Genomic DNA, 18,589 nt, shown 5'->3' with positions numbered 1-18,589 from the left:
CTACTCCAGACCGATTAAATAGGAATTGCTGGGTGTGCTGGTTTGAAGCTATTATGTACTCCAGAAAAGTCACGTTCTTTTAATCCAGTCTTGTGGGGGCACAGACCTCTCATTGGGTGGGACCTCTTGATTAGGTTGTTTCCATGGAAATGTGATCCACCCAGCTGTGGGTAGGACCTTTTGATTAGGTTATTTCCATAGAGGTATGACCCCTGCCCATTCAAGGTGGGTCTTAATCCTTTCCTGGAGCCATCTTAGAGAATTCATAGCTAACAGAGCAGAGAGATGAAACCAAGTAACAGACGTTTGGAGATGTTACCCTAAGAGATGAAACTCACAGTCTGACCTGGAGAAGGTAAGTGAGGAACCACAGATGGTTAGAGAGAAAGCCATTGCAAACAGGAGTGGAGAGAGCCATTTGAAACCAGAAGCCAGGAGAGAAGGACAGCAGATGTTGCCATGTGCCTTCCCATGAGACAGAGAAACCTGGGACACAAACAGCCTTTCTTGAGTGAAGGTATCCTCTTGTTGATGCCTTAATATGGACATTTTCATGGACTTAGAATTGTGATTTGTAACTTAGTAAAATCCCCTTTATAAAAGCCAATCTATTTCTGGTATATTGCATTCTGGCAGTTTTAGCACACCGAGACATTGGGGATGGGACCCAGGCATGGTATATGTAAAAGCTCTCTGGGTGATTCTAAAGTGCATCCAAGATTAAAAATCACTGCCTTAAAACTGTTGTTGACTGCCTTTAGAAGAGGTCTTTGTTGTAATTAAATAACTTTAGTTAAAAGCAAGCAAAAGGAGATGTGGAGGAGAAAATTTATCCGAGGCAAGTGGACTTTATTACACGTACATTTACAATATTAGATATGGTAATTAAGTTCAGGTGTTAACTTGGCCAGGTGAAGGTGCCTAGTTCTATTGCTGTGGACATGAGCCAGTAGCATGTGAACCTCATCTGCTGCTGATTACATCTGCAGGCTAGGTGATGTGCCTGCTGCAATGAATGATGTTTGATTTAATTGTCTGGAAGCTTAAATGAGAAAGCTCAAGGTAGCACAGCCCAAGCAGCTCAGCATACCTCATCTCAGCACTCACAGCTCAACCCAGGCCTTTGGAGATGCAGAAAGGAATCACCCCCGGGAAAGTTGTTGGAACCCAGAGGCCTGGAGAGAAGGCCAGCAGAGATCACCCTGTACCTTCTCACCTAAGAAAGAACCTCAGTTGAAAGTTAGCTGCCTTTCCTCTGAAGAACTATATATTAACTAAATAAATCCCCTTTTATTGAAAACCAATCTGTCTGTGGTGTGTTGCTTTCCAGCAGCTAGCAAACTAGAACAGCTGCCTTTCCTCTGAAGAACTACACAATTTTAACTTATTATAATTTGTGATCTGTTTGTGATTTTCTGTAAGTTAATGCCAGTCTTAATAGTTTAGGCCTGTAATTTTTGCTTTTTCATGAGATTACATTGGAAATACAATTTAATCTTAGACGGTTGACTTCTGTAGTTTTGACATCCTTAATTTTTGAAATGTGAACCTGGAAATGTTACATGCATGTATGTACTTATTGTAAAATTCAGGAGTATAGTGGGTAAGGGCTGGTGTGGTTATGAGAGCACCTGGGTCTCTTGCTGGATTTGGTGAGCTTCCCTTCTGTTTGTGTACCTCTAGTACTCTGTGCCCGTAGATAAATCTCAATTACTTTTTAAAAATTTATTTATTTAAATATGGAATGCTTCATGAATTTGCATGGTCATCCTTGTGCAAGGGCCATGCTGATCTTCTTCGTATTGTTCCAATTTTAGTATATGTGGTGCTGAAGTGAGCACTAATCTCACTTACTTTAATAAGGTGGTTTTGAGGAGTAAATGAGTTATCCTGTTGAAAATGAAATATGGAGTGAAAAATTGCTGGTAAATAAATACATAAGTAAGTATAAGAGATGTGTGGGATTTAGTGAAAAGGTCTAACAAATACAGGATTGAAATCTCAGAAGGAAAGGAAATAAGAATAACACAGAATCAGTATTTGAAGAGAGAATGGCTGAGAATTGTCCATAACAGATGAAAGATCAAATCACAGATTCAAGAGATACCATGGACTCCAAATTGGATTGTTAAAGTCATATAGAATCACAATGAATATAAGATTGCTGAAAACCAAAGATAAAGAGAAAATCTTAAAAGTAGCCAGAGAAAAATTTCATATTACATTCAAAAGAGCAATCAGACTAACAGCTGACTTTTCAACAAAGGAGAAGTTAGAAGACAACAGAATGATATTTTAAAACTATAAAAAAGAAGGTAAACTGCCAAACTAGAATTTTGTACCGAGCAAAAATTTCCTTCAGAAGTGCAGACAAATTGTCACCTTTTCAGATTAGCAAGAATGGAAAGGATTAATCACCCCTAGACCTGCAATAAAGGAAGTAATAAAGATTATTCTTTTGACAGAAGGTAAATAATCATTTATGGCAGCTTTAAGATGAAGGAAAGAATGAAGACCAAATTGAAAGTAAACATGATAGGAAATGTAAATGAATATTGTTGGATAAAACCACAGTAATAATGTTTTTTTTTTGTATTAAAATAATAGTATATAAGTAGTGGGGATGTAAGTAGAGTTAGTGTCTTAGAGTCTTTGAATTGTCCAGGAGGTGTTAAAATTATTAATTTACTGGCAGCTGATAAATTAAGGATGGATGTTGTAATCTATAGGGTATTCACAAGAATATAGAACTGCCACACTAACAGATGCGAAATATGAAATATTATTAGCAACAGTAGTAATAGTAGTAGTAAAACTTGATTCTTGATTCATCCAGAAAAAGGTAGAAAGGCAGAAAAAGGAACTTAGAGCATGTGAGATAAATAAAAAGCCAATAAAAGGATGATAGATTTAAACCCAGTATATAAATAATTGTATTAAATATAAAGAAACCAGAATGTCCAATTAAAAGATGAAGATTGAAAGACTGGATTTAATAAACAAAACGAATCACAACTCTGTACTGCTTACACAGAAGAATGCAGAAAAATTGAGAGTAAAAAATTAGAAAAAGATCATTCAAACACTGTCCAGAAGAAAGCTGCTGTATTGATTAATAAAGTGGCCTTTAGGGCAGGAAAGCATTACCAGAGATAAAGAAAGATATTTCATAATGATAGAATACTGTATTCACTAGGAAGATAAAACAATTCTAAATTTGTAAGCACCTAAAATATACCCTCAAAACACATAAAGCAAAAATCAACAAAACTAACAAAGAATAGATAAATCCACAGTCTTAGTGGGAGATTGTAATACACTTTGTAAATTAACTGATAGAATAAACAAATAATCATTAAGCATATAGAATTTTCTTTTCTAACAAGTTTCAGGTAATTCGGATCCTGCTGTTCTAGGGACCACAGTTTCTGGTACTGACTGATCTAAGCCCCCATCTTAATTATTAGAAAAGGAGCAGCAAGTTAAACCCAAAGAAGTCAGAAGGAAAAATCAATATTAAAAATTAAGGAAGTAGAAAACAAACAGGGTAGAGAAGGTCATCAAAGCCAAAAATGGAAAAGATTGATAAAGATAAAAAGAATGAATGCACCAATAAGTGCTCTCAAGAATACTAGTGGACTTCCGGAGAAGATGGCGGCTTAGTAAGACGCGCGGGTCTTAGTTCCTCCTCCAGAAAAGCAACTAAAGAAACAGAAACAATACGAAACAGCTCCCGGAGTCACGACAGAGACCAAAAAGACAGCGTACCCCATTCTGGAACAGCTGAACGGGCAGGGAGAATCTGCTGCGGTGAGATACCCAAGGGGTGCGCGTTTTCCCGGCCGGGGCGGCTGGCGACTGGGGTCCCCTCCACGCACGTGGCTCCCCGGTCTGACTGGGAACGTTGGATAGCGGGGCCCTCCCGTCACGCTTGGTGTTTCGGGCCAGCTGGGCAATTAGGACCGGCACTCCCCCAAGCTGCGGTGGCCAGCGACCCCCGCCTCCACGCGCGGTTTCCCGGGCCGACTGCCGTGCAGACAGACGAGCGCCACAAGCGCCACCTACTGGGCAGGAAAAGAAAAACAGAGCCCAGAGATTTCACAGAAAAAGCTTTCAACCAGCTTGGTCCCACACCCAGGGAAATCTGATCAAATGCCCAGACACCAGCAGAAAATAATGGATGACGCTCGGAAAATTGAAGATATGGCCCAGTCAAAGGAACAAACCAATAGTTCAAATGAGATACAGGAGCTGAGACAACTAATGCTGAATATACGAACAGAAATGGAAAAACTCTTCAAAAACCAAATCAATAAATTGAGGGAGGACATGAAGAAGACATGGGCTGAACAAAAAGAAGAAATAGAAAATCTGAAAAAACAAATCACAGAACTTATGGGAGTGAAGGGCAAAGAAGAAAAAATGGAAAAAACAATGGATACCTACAATGGTAGATCTAAAGAGACAGAAGCTACAATTAGTGAAGTGGAGGATGGAACATCTGAATTCCAAAAAGAAACAGAAACTATAGGGAAAAGAATGGAAAAACTTGAGCAGGGGATCAGGGAACTGAATGACAATATGAAGCGCACAAATATACGTGTTGTGGGTGTCCCAGAAGGAGAAGAGAAGGGAAAAGGAGGAGAAAAACTAATGGAAGAAATTATCACTGAAAATTTCCCAACTCTTATGAAAGACCTAAATATACAGATCCAAGAAGTGCAGCGCACCCCAAAGAGAATAGACCCAAACAGGCGTTCTCCAAGACACTTACTAGTTAGAATGTCAGAGGTCAAAGAGAAAGAGAGGATCTTGAAAGCAGCAAGAGAAAAACAATCTGTCACATACAAGGGAAACCCAATAAGACTATGTGTAGATTTCTCAGCAGAAACCATGGAAGCTAGAAGACAGTGGGATGATATGTTTAAATTACTAAAAGAGAAAAACTGCCAACCAAGACTCCTATATCCAGCAAAATTGTCCTTCAAAAATGAAGGAGAAATTAAAACATTTATAGACAAAAAGTCACTGAGAGAATTTGTGACCAAGAGACCAGCTCTGCAAGAAACACTAAAGGGAGCACTAGAGTCAGATACGAAAAGACAGAAGAGAGAGGTATGGAGTAAAGTGTAGAAAGAAGGAAAATCAGATATGATATATATAATACAAAAGGCAAAATGGTAGAGGAAAATATTATCCAAACAGTAATAATACTAAAAGTTAATGGACTGAATTTCTCAATCAAAAGACATAGAATGGCAGAATGGATTACGACCCAGCAATACCACTGCTAGGTATCTACTCAAGGGACTTAAGGGCAAAGACACAGACGGACATTTGCACACCAGTGTTTATAGCAGCATTATCTACAATTGCAAAGAGATGGAAACAGCCAAAATGTTCATCAACAGACGAGTGGCTAAACAAACTGTGGCGTATACCTACGATGGAATATTATGCAGCTTTAAGACAGACTAAACTTATGAAGCATGTAATAACATGGATGGACCTAGAGAACATTATGCTGAGTGAGTCTAGCCCAAAACTAAAGGACAAATACTGTAAGGTCCCACTGATGTGAACCGACATTGGAGAATCAGCTTGGAATATATCATTGGTAACAGAGACCAGCAGGAGTTAGAAACAGGGTAAGATAATGGGTAATTGGAGCTGAAGGGATACAGACTGTGCAACAGGACTAGATACAAAAACTCAAAAATGGACAGCACAATAATACCTAAGTGTAATGTAACTAGGTTGGAACACAGAATGAAGCTGCACCTGAAATACGGTTTTTTGTTTGTTTGTGTGTTTGTATCTTTTGTTTTTGTTTTTTTTCTTTTTCCTTTATATATATATATATATATTATTAGTATTATTATTTTAATTCTCTTCTCTATATTAACATTCTATATCTTTTTCTGCTGTTTTGCTAGTTCTTTTCCTAAATCGATGCAAATGTACTAAGAAATGATGATCATACATCTATGTGATGATACTAAGATTTACTGAGTGCATTTGTAGAATGGAATGATTTCTAAATGTTGTGTTAATTTCTTTTCTTTTTTTTGATTAATAAAAAAATTAAAAAAAAAGAATACTAGTGGACATCATCATGTATGTTAAAAATGTAATGAGGATATTATGAACAGCTCTTTGCCAATAAGTTAAAATTTTTCAATGAAACAGAGAAATTCCTTTAAAAACATGTTACAAAACTAACATTGAAAGAAACTGAACATATGAATAGTCCAACATCTCGTAATGAGTTAGAATTTATAATTAAGAAACTTTCTCCAGAGAAAACTCCAGAACCAGTTGGCTTCACCAGTAAATAAAAAATCAGAAAATATTTACAGATGAATCTGTAAGAATAATGTTTGTTCCAAAGCCTGACAAGGAAATTATTAGAAACGAAGATTACTAACTGATTTTATTCATGAACGTAGATACGGAAATTCTAAGCAAAATGTTAATGAACTAAATTTAGCAGTTTGTACAAGTTTAGTACATCATAGCCAAGATGGGTTTATTCTAGTCTTGGAGAATAAGGACAAAGTGAGCAGACATCTCTATTGGATATCAAGATTTACTATAAAGATAGGTTTACTGGTAAACAAATTAATCAGTATAAATCACCAAACTAATAGAATAAAGCAGAAAATGATGTGATAATGTCAACATATACAAAAATTGCCTTTGATAAAATTTAACATCCATTAAAAGTTAGTCTTTCAAAAAGACATGAATAAACAGCAGCTTCCTTATGTTGATAAAGATTAGTATAGAACACCTATAGCAAACATCATCCTTGATGGTGAAATATTGAGTTTTCCTTCTGAGACGGGAGGAAGAGATAAATTACTTTCATCATTATTACTTCTGTTTTTTACTTTATTGGAGGTCCTGAGTAGTGCAGCAGTACAAGAAAAAGAGGATCAGAAGGGAAAGAATAAAACTGATTTTGTAGATAATATGATTTTGTATATCCAAAAGCATCTCCCAGTAAATTATTAAAATTAGTAAATTAGCAAGGTTACAAGTTTCAGAGTAATTCTGGATACAATTGAAATTTTATATACCAACAACAAACAGAAAATGTAATAGAAAACACCATTTACAATAGCATAAAAAAATCACATTCTTCAAAATCTTATTTAAGGAAAGCAAGGCTTCTACAAAGAAAAGTTAAAGACCTAAACAAATGAAGGGATATACCATGTTCATGGATGAGAGGACTCAATATTATAAGATGTTGATTCTTCTCAGATTCATCTGTTCATTCAATATAATACCAAACAAAATGCCAGCAGATTTTTTGCATGCAGAAATTGACATAGTGATATTAAAATGTATGTGGAAATTTAAGCAGCCAGGAATAGCCAAAATGATTTTGAAGAACAATAAAGTGAGCGAACCTTCTCTACTAGATAGCAAGACTTACTATAAAGCTGTAGTAATGAGGATAATATGGTTTTAGTGAAAGGTTAAATAAGGACATACAATAGTACAAAGTAGAATGTCCAGAAACAGACCCACCCTTATGTGGAATTTGATTTATTACAGAGGGGACACTGCAAAGTAGTGGAGAAAGGACAGTCTTTTCAGTAAATGGTGTAAAGTAGATATTTATATGGGAAAAAATGAAAAATGATCTCTACCTTACACCATACACAAAAGGTAATAATTCCAAATGTGCTTTGTTCTAGAGAGAACTCAGGAGAGAAACCAAACAGTGATGTGAAAGGGAAAGTTCATACTCATAACAGGGAACCTAAATAATAAGGGATTGGCTAGTAAAAAGTAAAAGAGCTCTTGAAAAATACAGAATAGCAGATACAAGGACCAGCTGCTACACCTAGGGCTGAGACAGAGCGCCTGAGGGTGAGTCCTCCCTTCTTCCAGAACTGACATCTAGAGCTTATCTAGGGGGCACGACTGGGGCTTACTGCATGGCAGAGAAGTCACTGTGGTATCATGCCACTGGAACTTACTGGAAACCTCTGGAACTTGCCAGAAACCTACTCTCTAGGGTCCGAGAGAAAAGCCTTTTATGGGGAGTTGCTTCTCTGGCAACACTGTGCTGCAAACCTCCCTGAAGGGGAGGTGCTGCAGGGAGGCTGCTGGCTGCCCTGTGCCGCAGGGTCCGGCGCTAGGGGAGCTGAATGTACTGCAGTTGCTGGGTGCTGGGGAAGCGGTGTGTGTTGAAGATGTCAGGTGCTGGAGAAGCCTCCTGGGTGGCAGGGGCTGGAAGCAATAGGACGGCACACATCACGCAGAAAAATCTGTGTGGAAGTTGTCAGAATGGTAACCGTTGATTTTTTTTCCCGAGCAAATATGATTATGGAAATTTTCCCCCCTCTTTGTGTTTTTTATTCAGCAACTGTTTGTCAGACATTTGCTCTTAGGCCAGACAGTGTGCTTGTCACCACATACACAGGGCTGAACCGGACATCGAGCCGGACTTGGAGGGGTTTGTATCTGATAGAACAGCTGGCTGTTCAGTCAGCTTTGGGTTTCCTTGTAGGCCGTCAGATGGCGTGGTTGTTCTTTGTGCCCTGCTTTGTGCTAGACCCTGGGTTTCTGTACAGTGGGGGTCAGAACACAGCCTCGCCCTCAGAGGAACAGCAGCCATTATGTGGGAATCGTGAGAGTAGGTACGTATTTACACAATTATGTAAATGGTTATGAAGGAAAAATGAGACTGCTGTGAGAAAGGAGGATCTAATTTGGAGTGGACATTAGAACGCTTCTCTGAGGAAGTGCTATTTTTAAATTCGTGTCCTAAGGGAGGTCAGTGATGAGAAAGAAGAGTGTCCTAGACAGAGGGGAAGCTTGTAGGAAGGCTTTATGGGGAAAGAGCTTGGTCCCATCTGAACAAGCACAGGGAAGGGAGCATGGCAGGAGTTCCACAGCAGGAACCTTAGGTCAGCTCATAAATTAGAATGTCCCCAGGAAAGGGGCACCCATCACAAGGGTTTGAAATAGACGATCCACAGTCTCTGTCTTTTATAGCTGACGTGCAGGGAGCTTGGTGGCCTTGCACTGAAAGCCAGAGTTTGCTTTGGAGCACGTGCAGGAATGCAGTGGAAGCCGATGGTGGGTTGGGCCCTAAGGCTTGTGCAGTTGTAGTGGAGATCATTGGTCTGGAGATAGAGCTTGGAAATGGAATCACTCAGACCTGTGATGGATTGAATGTTGGCAGTGAGGGAGATGGAGATGTTGAGAATGACCCACAGGTTTCTGGCTTAAGTCATTAGTTGGCACATAATGTCACTTTCCATGCACTTTTTTAGCAAATGTGAATTACTTCAGTTATAAAAGTAAAAAAACTTGTATTTGCAAGTGAGGGAGGCTTTGGTGATATTGTTTTAATTTCCTGGCTAAAGCAAACACCATTCCTTAGACAGGAATTTGTCTCAGGCTTTGTGGCTAGGAGAAAATTGAGGCATCAGTCAGTGATGTGTTCTCCCTGAAGACCTTGGTGTCCTGAAACTGGTTGCCACGAGTCACGTGGCAGTGTCTTCTCCTTTCTGGCTTTGGTTGACTTCTGCTTTCTAGCTCTTCCTGTTGCTTTTCTTTCAGTATCCAGTTTCCGTTGCTTGTAAGGACTTGGGCTTAAAGTTCATTCTTATTACGTTTGATCACACTTTAATAACATCTTCAAAGGTCCTGTGTACAAATGGGTTCACAACCACAGAGCCAGGGGTTGGGACCTGAACATACCTTTTGTGGAGGGCATGATTCAACCCCTGACAGTGACCAAACAAACACAGTTACAGTGGGGACTGGAAAGTGAAGAAATGAATTCTCTTGTGTCTTCAAGGAAGCTTGGTTATAAAGTAGAAGGCCGGGGTCTGGGTATAGGACAGAGGGCCTTGTTTACAGATGGAGTAGCTGTGAGCAGCTTCTGTCAGGTGTAGAGATCGGAGAGAGAGGAGAGGGCTTTCTTCATTCAACAGATATTTGAGCCTGTATGTGCCAGGCATTGTTCTAAGTTCTGGGAAACACAATAAAACAGGAAAAAAAAAATCCCTGCCTTCTGGGAGCTTACTGTCTAATGAGGGGGAGACTGATAATAAGTGAATAAGGTGCTAAATGAATTGTGAAAAGAAAAAAGTATAGACCATATTAGTAGAGAACTTGAAGAGTGCTGAGTTGGGAGTGGGCAGTGGCATATAGTTTTAAATATGGGTGTCACTGTGGATTTGCTGGCACTAGAATATAAGATACATAGGGCAGAGATTTTTCTGTTTTATTCACTGCTCTATACCCACAGTTTAGAATGGGGCCTGGTACATAGTCAGTGCATAATTGTAGTATGAAATGAATTAATGGTACAGGATCCCAGGGGGTACTGGAAGAAATGAGTTGTGGAATATTGAGGGAAGAAAATGAGGCCGGTAGTGGATGAAGACATATTGCAGGAGCACCAGAGGAAGTTTAGAACCAATATCCCCAATTTAAATACAGTTATATTTGTTTTTAAGGGATTTAAACTATTCAGTTGCATTTTGAATAATTGGAGTTAGATTTCTTTAATGGCATTAGTTTTGTCTACCATGTTTCTCAGATATATTAATGTAATTTACAGATCTTCTTATCTTCAGGAGTATTATCCAGTTGAGAGCTTACTCTTTTCAGTATTTTAAAAATCAAATTGGGATTATATATTGATTTATATATTGAAGTCCTTTTTTGCAGTCTGCCTTGCTTTTAGTTCTATCTTGCCTATACGTGGCATGTGTGTCTGTATGTGTTGTGGTTGTTTTATGCCAGTTATAGAAATTAGTTTAGCTGAATTTCTACTGCAGTGGTTATATATACTCCTTGCAGTTACTTTTTGATAGGTTAATTGGGCTGATCTTATAGTGAGTATTTTCATGTGTTCTTTGCTAAGTTTAGACTCATGATCATCTCCGTGTTTGCCTGAAATCATATTGACAGGCCATAACGCCTTCTAAATTAGGCATGCATGAAGATTGTCCTTTATTTGCTGAGTCTTATGCTCTTTATTTGACTTTGCCATAGCTCAAGAAGATATAACTTGTTCTGACTGCTATATATAGGGCATTCCATTGTTGAAAAGAATTTGATACCGATGTTTTCAGACCATTCAGTCATAGCTGAAAGCCTTGCAGTCAAAGGAATTCATATATTAATGAGGCAAAGGGGGAGTATATTAAATCACCTACATTTTTTTTTCCATAGAGATCTTCCCCCCACCCCATAGAAATCACTTTATTGTATTTTTATTATGAAAATATGTAAATATGTTTTTAATTATAGAAGTAATAAATTGCCATTGGAAAACTTCTAATAACATAGGAGTATAGAGATTAAAATAAAAACTTTCTCCCAAAATATGTTTTTAATATTTTAAAACATTGACTATTTTTTAAAACACACGTCAGCGCATGTGTATAAAGGTGCAGAGCTGCCTGATATGGATGGCTCACAGCATTTTAAAGCCAGTCCTTTAAAAATCAAAATTCTTCCATGATTTTGTTCTTAGACTCAGTGACACAGTCAACGTTCTTGTTCACATATTTTTGCACACTTCTTCAGTTGTTTTCTTAGCCCAAAGTCCTACTAGTAGAGCTGCTCTTTCAAAGAGTAGAAACATTTATCACGTGTCTCTAGAACAGGTGTACAAGTTTGTACTACCAATAGCCAAATATGATTGTCCATTTTTCTAAACCCTCACGGACTCCAGGGGTTCTCAGTGTTTTGAATCTAAGTTTTTTTTTTTTTGTATGCTGTTTGGCGGGATCATTTTTCCATGTGAGTGACCCATTATTGCAGTACCATTTGTGAATTTTTGTTTGTTTGTTTGTTTTTCAAGTACATTGACTGAGAATTAAACCCAGGTCTCCTGCATAGCAGGCAAGAATTCTACCATTGAACTACCCTTGTACCCCTTTAAATCTAAGTATTTTAAATTGAAATCCAACAGGTGAAAAATGATCTTCTTTTAATTTGTATATCTTTGTATATTCCTGAGATTTAACATGTTTTGGCTATTTATATTACTTTTTGGCATTTTATCTTTCCGTTTTTTGCCCTTTTTTGTGATAGGATCTTCATCCTTTTCTTGCTGATTTCTGTGTCTTTTTCTTTAAAAATAATATGTATGTATAATTTTTCTCCAGCTTAGTCACCTATATTTTAATGTTAATTTTCTTAACTTGTTACGTCTGCTTGGCAGTGCTATGAATCATGTAGTCAAAACTTTCAATCTTTAAAGTTTCTGATCTTGATAGCATACTTCGAAGTCTTCCCCACCTCCAAATTATTAAATATTCTTCCTGCGCTTTCTTCTGTGTTCTGGATTTTTATTCTTAGATATTTAATACAGCTAAACATTTTTTAAGTATATAAATAATATGAGGTAGAGCTCTAATTTCATTTTTTCTTCCCAATAGTTGCTTATTATTGAATCATTGATCCTTTCTAACTGCTTTGAAATGTTGCCTTTACCGTGTGATAAATTTCCATAAATATGTGGTACTTTATCTGCACTCCCTCTGTTTATTGATCTGTTTATTCTATGCCTATATGAGTACCAATTATTTTTCTTTTTTTTTTCTATTTTCTTACACAGATTAGATTTTTGTCAGTGTAATGTTGTAAAGGGAAAATTGTTCCTATTCTGTTTTTAAAGGTACGTAAATAATGGAGTATGGCTTTACAGTAGAGATTCATTTGTTTGTCTAAATGATCTCTACTACTAGTTTTTGTAAGTTGAGATCATTTATAAATTTTTTTTGTTCTTTGGCAGCAGCAGATGTGGGCTAATGAGGAAAATTAATTAAAGCAACCTGACTTGCCATTGAAGAAAGAATTGAAAGAATCTCGAAGCATCATTTCTCTAGCCCTTGCTCTCCAGCCCTTCTCACATCTTAGAATACATCAAAGATAAAAATATTTGAAGGGCATTATTTTGGTTTGCTAATGTTGTCAGAATGCAATATACAAGAAATGGATTGGCTTTTACTGAGGGGATTTATTAGGTCATAAATGTACAGTTCTAAGGCTCTGAAGAAAGGGCTATGGTGTCTGGGGCTTCTCTATCACATGGAAAGGCATATGGCACAACATATGCTGTCCTTCTCTCCTGACTTCTGGTTTCAAACAGCTCTCTCAGGTCCTGTGGGTCCTTCTGGTATCACCTGGGGCATCCTCCTGCATCTTCAAACATCTGCGTCTTGGGGGTTACCCTTTATATGGGCTCTGAGTTCTCTCTGTGAGCTCTTTTAAGGACTCCAGTAAACTAAGACCTACCTTGAATGGGCAGGGCCACTTCTCCATGGAAATATTCAGATCAAAAGATCATACCCACAATAGGTCTGCACCACAATATTGAATTAAAAGAGGTTGGCTTTTCTGGGGTACGTAACAGTTTCAAACCAGTACAGGTATGCTGAGTGCTCTTGAGGTCAGAGACCCACCCACTTCCATAGTTTCAGTTTGCATGAGGGCTCCTAAATTTGCATCTTGAGCTCAGATTTCTGCAGAGCAGCACACCAGAGCTGCTGCCCTGATGCTCCTGTCGGGGGTCTGATAAGCCCCTCCCACTTAGCAAGTCTGAACTGGAACGAGCAATCTTCTTCTCCTTGTCTCGGTAAAGGATACCTAAGTTGTCTTTCAGGTGCTCAAGTCAAATCTGCAGGGTCATTTTAAAAAATATTGTAGAGTAGTTTTAGATTTAAGGAAGAATTGCAGGATTTTGGCAGCGCTCCTGGATATCCTGCCCCCCATTTCCTCTGTTAGAATTAGTATATTTGTCACAATGGATGGGCCAGTCTTCATTCCAAATTAGTACCTGAAGACCATACTTTATTTGAATTTCCATAATTTTTACCTCCTGTTCTTTATCTGTCCCAAGATCCCATGCAGGACACCATATTACCTCTAGTTGTCCTGACTGCTTTATCTCCTCTGGATGGTGACAGTTTCTCAGATTTTCCTTGCTTTTGATGACTGAATAGTTTTGAGAAGGTCTAGTAGGTATTTTGTAGAATGCCCTTCCATTTGGTTTAGACTGGGGTTTTGGGGTCTTGATTGGAGACCATAGAGGTAAAGTGCCATTCTCATCCCATCATAGCAAGGGCACACGCTGTCAGTGTGACTTCATGTTTGGGGATGTTGACTTTGATCACCTTGCTGAGGTTGTATTTGTCAGTTTCTTCACTGGACCGTACTCTTTTATTCTTCCTGATGGTCTTTTTTTTTTACCCCCCCCCCCCTTTTTTTTTACTATGTAATTGAATCCAATCCAGTTCCTACAGTTCTGCTCCTGAATAAATCTCTGGTCTACCCTTACCACTCTCTCTTTCCAGTGCTGCTCTGCCCAAGCCATTATTGTCTGTGCCCAGATTACATAGCTCTTCCTAAGCGTGTCCCTGCTTTGTACCAGGACCCCTTCCATCCCATTCTCCACCCACGTGCCACAGTGAACTTTTAAAAATGCTGGTTGAATTTTGGGACTCCTTTTCTCAAACTTTTGAATGGCTTCTATTGTACTTAAGATCCCAGATTCTTCACATGGTGTACAAAGTCTTATCTGTTTCACCTCTCCAGCCTCCTACCAAACTCTTTCCTCTTTGTTCTCTATTTTGGCTTCTGGATTCTAACCATTGAGTTCCTTGAGTATCCTCAGCTCTTCTTCCCCACGTTACCTTGGAATGGTGGTCCCCTCTCCTTTATCTTTAATCAATCTCCTTGTCATCGCCAGTTCTCAGCTTAAATGTTCTTTTCTCAGGGGAAGCTTCCTGCCCCGCCCCCCCGCCCCCCCTTCTAGAGTACAGGAGGTCCCCTTGTTGTATGAATCCTAGTATCCTGCACTTTTCTCTATAGTACCGTTGTTCTGTGTCTGAGTCCTCTTGCTCAGTTGCTGAGCTAGACTAGGGCTGTGATTCTTCTCTGCTCTTCACTGCTACGTTCCAATAACTTAGCACAGAGCTTGCCCCGGGGTGGATGCTCAAAAAATTTTTGGTAGAGGTATGAATTTTGTCATTTAATTAAATGAATTTGCAAGTAGAACTGCAGAATGGGAAGCACTTGCTCTTCCTTTTTTTAAAAAGCCTGCAAGTAGGCGGATTGATTTCTGTTATGCCACCGAGTTAAATCCCATGTTTCCTTTTAAATGCTTTGTGTGAGGTGCTGGGATAAGTACTGTAGGTGGATCTGTGCTGCCCTTGAGGGCACATCTGTTCATGCTCTCAACTCACCAAATACGTATGGGGGCCTCAGAGAGCCAGGACGGCTGCCTACGGACAGCTCCAGTGGGGTGAGACTGTCGGGGCTGGGGCTAAACCCTAGTCCTCTTCTGTGTTCCCAACTTGGGGTAGGACAGATATGGACAGATTGAGTTTGAATTCTAATTCTGCCATTTTTAAGGCTTAAGGTCTTGAGCAAATTATTTACCTTTAACCCACTGCATATATGGGGATGGCAGGATCTGCTTGATTAGCTTTGGAAAGAACTGGATAAGAAAAGGAATGTAAGGTTACCAGTATCGCATCAACGTAGTAGGTCCAAAGCACTATTCTAAGCAGTTTCCATTATTTTGGTTAACTTTTACTGCAACTCTTTGAGGTAGAAATCTTATTGTCTTCATGTTATAAGCAGTATGACTTAGTTGAAAACTTAGTTTGTCCAAGGTCACATAAGTTAGAGGCGATAGACCTACTAGTTGAATCCAGGTTCAACTACATGGTGTGATTTTTTGTCTGTTTTTGTTGTTGCTTTTATTTCTTTTTTACATAGTGTGATTTTAAAGTCCGGAAAGGACTTCCTATGTGTTTAATATCCACCCTGTCTTACTCTTTTGGGTTTTAAGGACTTTTTAGGCATCCATAGACATTTCAAAAATTTTAATAGTCTTGAGAGGAAGGATACCTTAAGCTGCTATCAGCTGGAATTTGTTTCTTAATTTACATTTTAGCGGCCTTGACTAACCATTCCGACTGGGGGCCTGCCTGAGGCCAGTGTCTGCGTTTGGGGCCTGGGGGTGGTGGCTCACCAGTTTAGTCTTAAAGTAGGGCTTGTGGACTCACCACCAGTTTTCTGGAAATACAGATTCCTTAACTCCTCTTTTGATGTACTAAATATTAATCCCTCAGAGGGTAGGCACTGGAAACTTAGAAAAAAGATTTTGGTTTAAATAGGAGGTTTTTGTTGAGTCTAATGTTTGAGAATCAGTAACCGAGGACATGGAAAGTCTGTGTGTCCTAAGGCTCCTGCTGAGCCTCAGGAAGCCAACAGAGGAATTACAATCAACAGCAGTTTGCCTAGTTAGTAAGTTCACCAACAGATAATGTAGGAATAAGGGAATCAATGGGTGAATCTGCTTCCTTCTCATTTCAGTTCTTTTAAGTTTGTATTTGGGAGAATTTAGCATATATTATTCACTTTCCTGTGTGGGTCTTAGCTGTAACAAAGTTGATGCAATATAATTGTGATAGGCCAATCTGAAAAAACTTTAAAAAATCTATTTGGTGAATTTGCATGTCATTTGCAAATGTAAAGCTGATTTCAAATAGTCTGTCTCCTTAGGGAAATTATGTCAGTCATGCCCTGATTTTTGAGTTAGAAAATATGACTTAAGGAATGTGGCTAATATGAAAATTATAAAAATTTTTATTATATAATATGTAGTTACAAACAATAATATAAGTGTATTTATATTATCTCACATAAAAAGAGGACCAGAGGTGGTAGGTGGTTTGGAGGTAGATTCAGCAGCTCAGGGATGGCAGCCCTATTGGCTTTTCCATAATTCTCTTGGCTTTCTATGCTGGATGGGTCATGGCATGGCTGCCCAGGCTCGAAGCTCACAGGAAGAGAGTAATGTCCCCTCCTCCTTTAAAGGTTTATTAAAGCATAATTGGCATGCAATAAATTGCACATATGATGAGTGTGTGGTTGATAAGCGCACATATGTGTATGCCTGTGGGACCATCTCTCCAGGAATATCAGACATGTTTACATAATTCTCAAAGCTTTCCTTGTGCCCTCTGTAGTCCCACTGTGGCTGCAGAGCCCCTGGGCGTTCTCGGAAAGGTGAGGCCTCAACCGGGCCAGGCACCTTAGTTGCAGGGAAGAATTCAAGGACTAGTCAGTGTGTACAGCCAAAAGAGTTAATGCCTAGTGAAAGTACAGGCATGAGGCATTTTCCAAAGAAGAAATGCCTGATGTCAGGATCCTTGCATTTTAGGGACTTGGAGAGGGACCCTTCTGTCTCTGGTTATGCTAAGAAGGGATTGATGAGCTGCACTTGATGAGTGAGGGCTAGGTATGCATGCCAAAAGAAACTTCTTGTTGTGGGTCTGAGGGCAACTCCCTCCTTCCCTATCTGGCTGCCTCACCATCTTCCCACTTGTCTCTCCTTTTGTGAAATCTTTGAAGCTCTTAGGGAAGAAAAAGTTACATTGTCAAGGATAAGATACTAGGTTGAAAAGTACTTAAGCTGTAGTTTTAGCTTTTGTTTTCTGTTGAAGGTGTATAGAGGAAATAATATGATGATTGCATGGTGTAGATTGCAGTGTCATTTGTAGAAAGTTTTGAGAAACAGACAAATCCCTTACAACAGACCATCTTGAAAAGCTTGACAGAGGAAATAGATTTCCAGAAAGGTTGGGAAAAAACGGTGGAGATGGTGACTGGTGGAAAGTGGGAGCATCGATAGTACTCCAGGGCAGTGTGTGCTGCCGCTGCCGTACCCCCAGTTTCCAAGGAGAAGACCAGATGCTTAGGAAAGAATACTCGTTTCCTTGTATTTCTTCGGTAATACTGTATCTAACATGCAGACGAGAAAAATAGTGTAAATTCTGACATGAAAGGGTGTAGAAATACAAAGCATCTGGAGGACACACTTACCTCAGGGGCATTTTGTTCTAATGGCTTGTCTGTTTTATTGAATGGCACGATGGTGGTTATATTTAGAGATTAAAAAAATAAAATTTGCCCCATCACTGTAATAAACTTTTGGCTGGCCATTTTTCTTTATAATCTCTGAATATACTTGCTGAAGGTTAGTTTGTGCTGCACTGTTACAGCGTTGTAATGTTGAGTTAATAGCCCTTTTATAAAGAATTAGTAAAATATTTAGGACTCTAATTTAATTGGTTTCTTCAAGGGTCTCTTAGCTTCTCTGGCTCCCTAAATTTTTTTGGTTCTTTATTTTTTGTTTCTTTCCAGTTCTTTTGTATATTTTGTTTTGAAAATAATATGTTTGAAGTGAAAATGGCTGGATTTCTGTTATGATTTAACCTTACTGGAGATTATGTACTCTAATTAGAAATTGCCTTATTTTTGTTTGAGAAATGAATTGATTCTTTTTGCTTGTGCTAGTCTTTGACAAAAATAATTTTATTAACGCAGAATACAAATTATGTTGGAAAACATAGTCCTATAAAATGTTTTCCAGACAATGAGAGCTTAATATGGGTGAGAATTTCCCTGGAAATGTATTCTTTTTTGGAATACTCCGCTGACTTGAAGTGAAAGTTGATGTTTCTAATTTCAGTAATAAAATTTGCTAATGTAGCTGGGTAGTTTTCAATTTTTAGATTGAGAATCGTCT

At 38.6% G+C, this 18,589-nt stretch overlaps 1 protein-coding gene and 1 non-coding gene across 16 annotated transcripts in view; one reads left to right on the top strand and one right to left on the bottom strand.

The window, feature by feature from the left end:
- CAMTA1 (calmodulin binding transcription activator 1) overlaps positions 1-18,589 on the top strand; it is a 964,086-nt gene that overhangs the window by 56,304 nt on the left and 889,193 nt on the right. Inside the window, exon 1 of one of the 15 annotated variants that reach the window (XM_077151446.1) lies at positions 8,666-13,147. The exons of the other annotated variants lie outside the window; for them this stretch is intronic. The gene's annotated coding sequence lies outside the window, so the exon portion shown is untranslated. Of the gene's footprint in view, positions 1-8,665; positions 13,148-18,589 lie in introns of those variants that run through there. 15 annotated transcript variants of the gene reach the window in all.
- LOC143675255 (U6 spliceosomal RNA) lies at positions 1,734-1,841 on the bottom strand. The gene has a single exon (XR_013171495.1). It is a non-coding gene; the product is annotated as a U6 spliceosomal RNA (small nuclear RNA).

The sequence above is a fragment of the Tamandua tetradactyla genome, chromosome 2 (assembly GCF_023851605.1).
Source record: "Tamandua tetradactyla isolate mTamTet1 chromosome 2, mTamTet1.pri, whole genome shotgun sequence".
Lineage (NCBI taxonomy): Eukaryota > Metazoa > Chordata > Mammalia > Pilosa > Myrmecophagidae > Tamandua > Tamandua tetradactyla.
The sequence above is the reverse complement of the archived record's forward strand: the minus strand, read 5'-3'. Positions and strand labels throughout refer to the sequence as shown.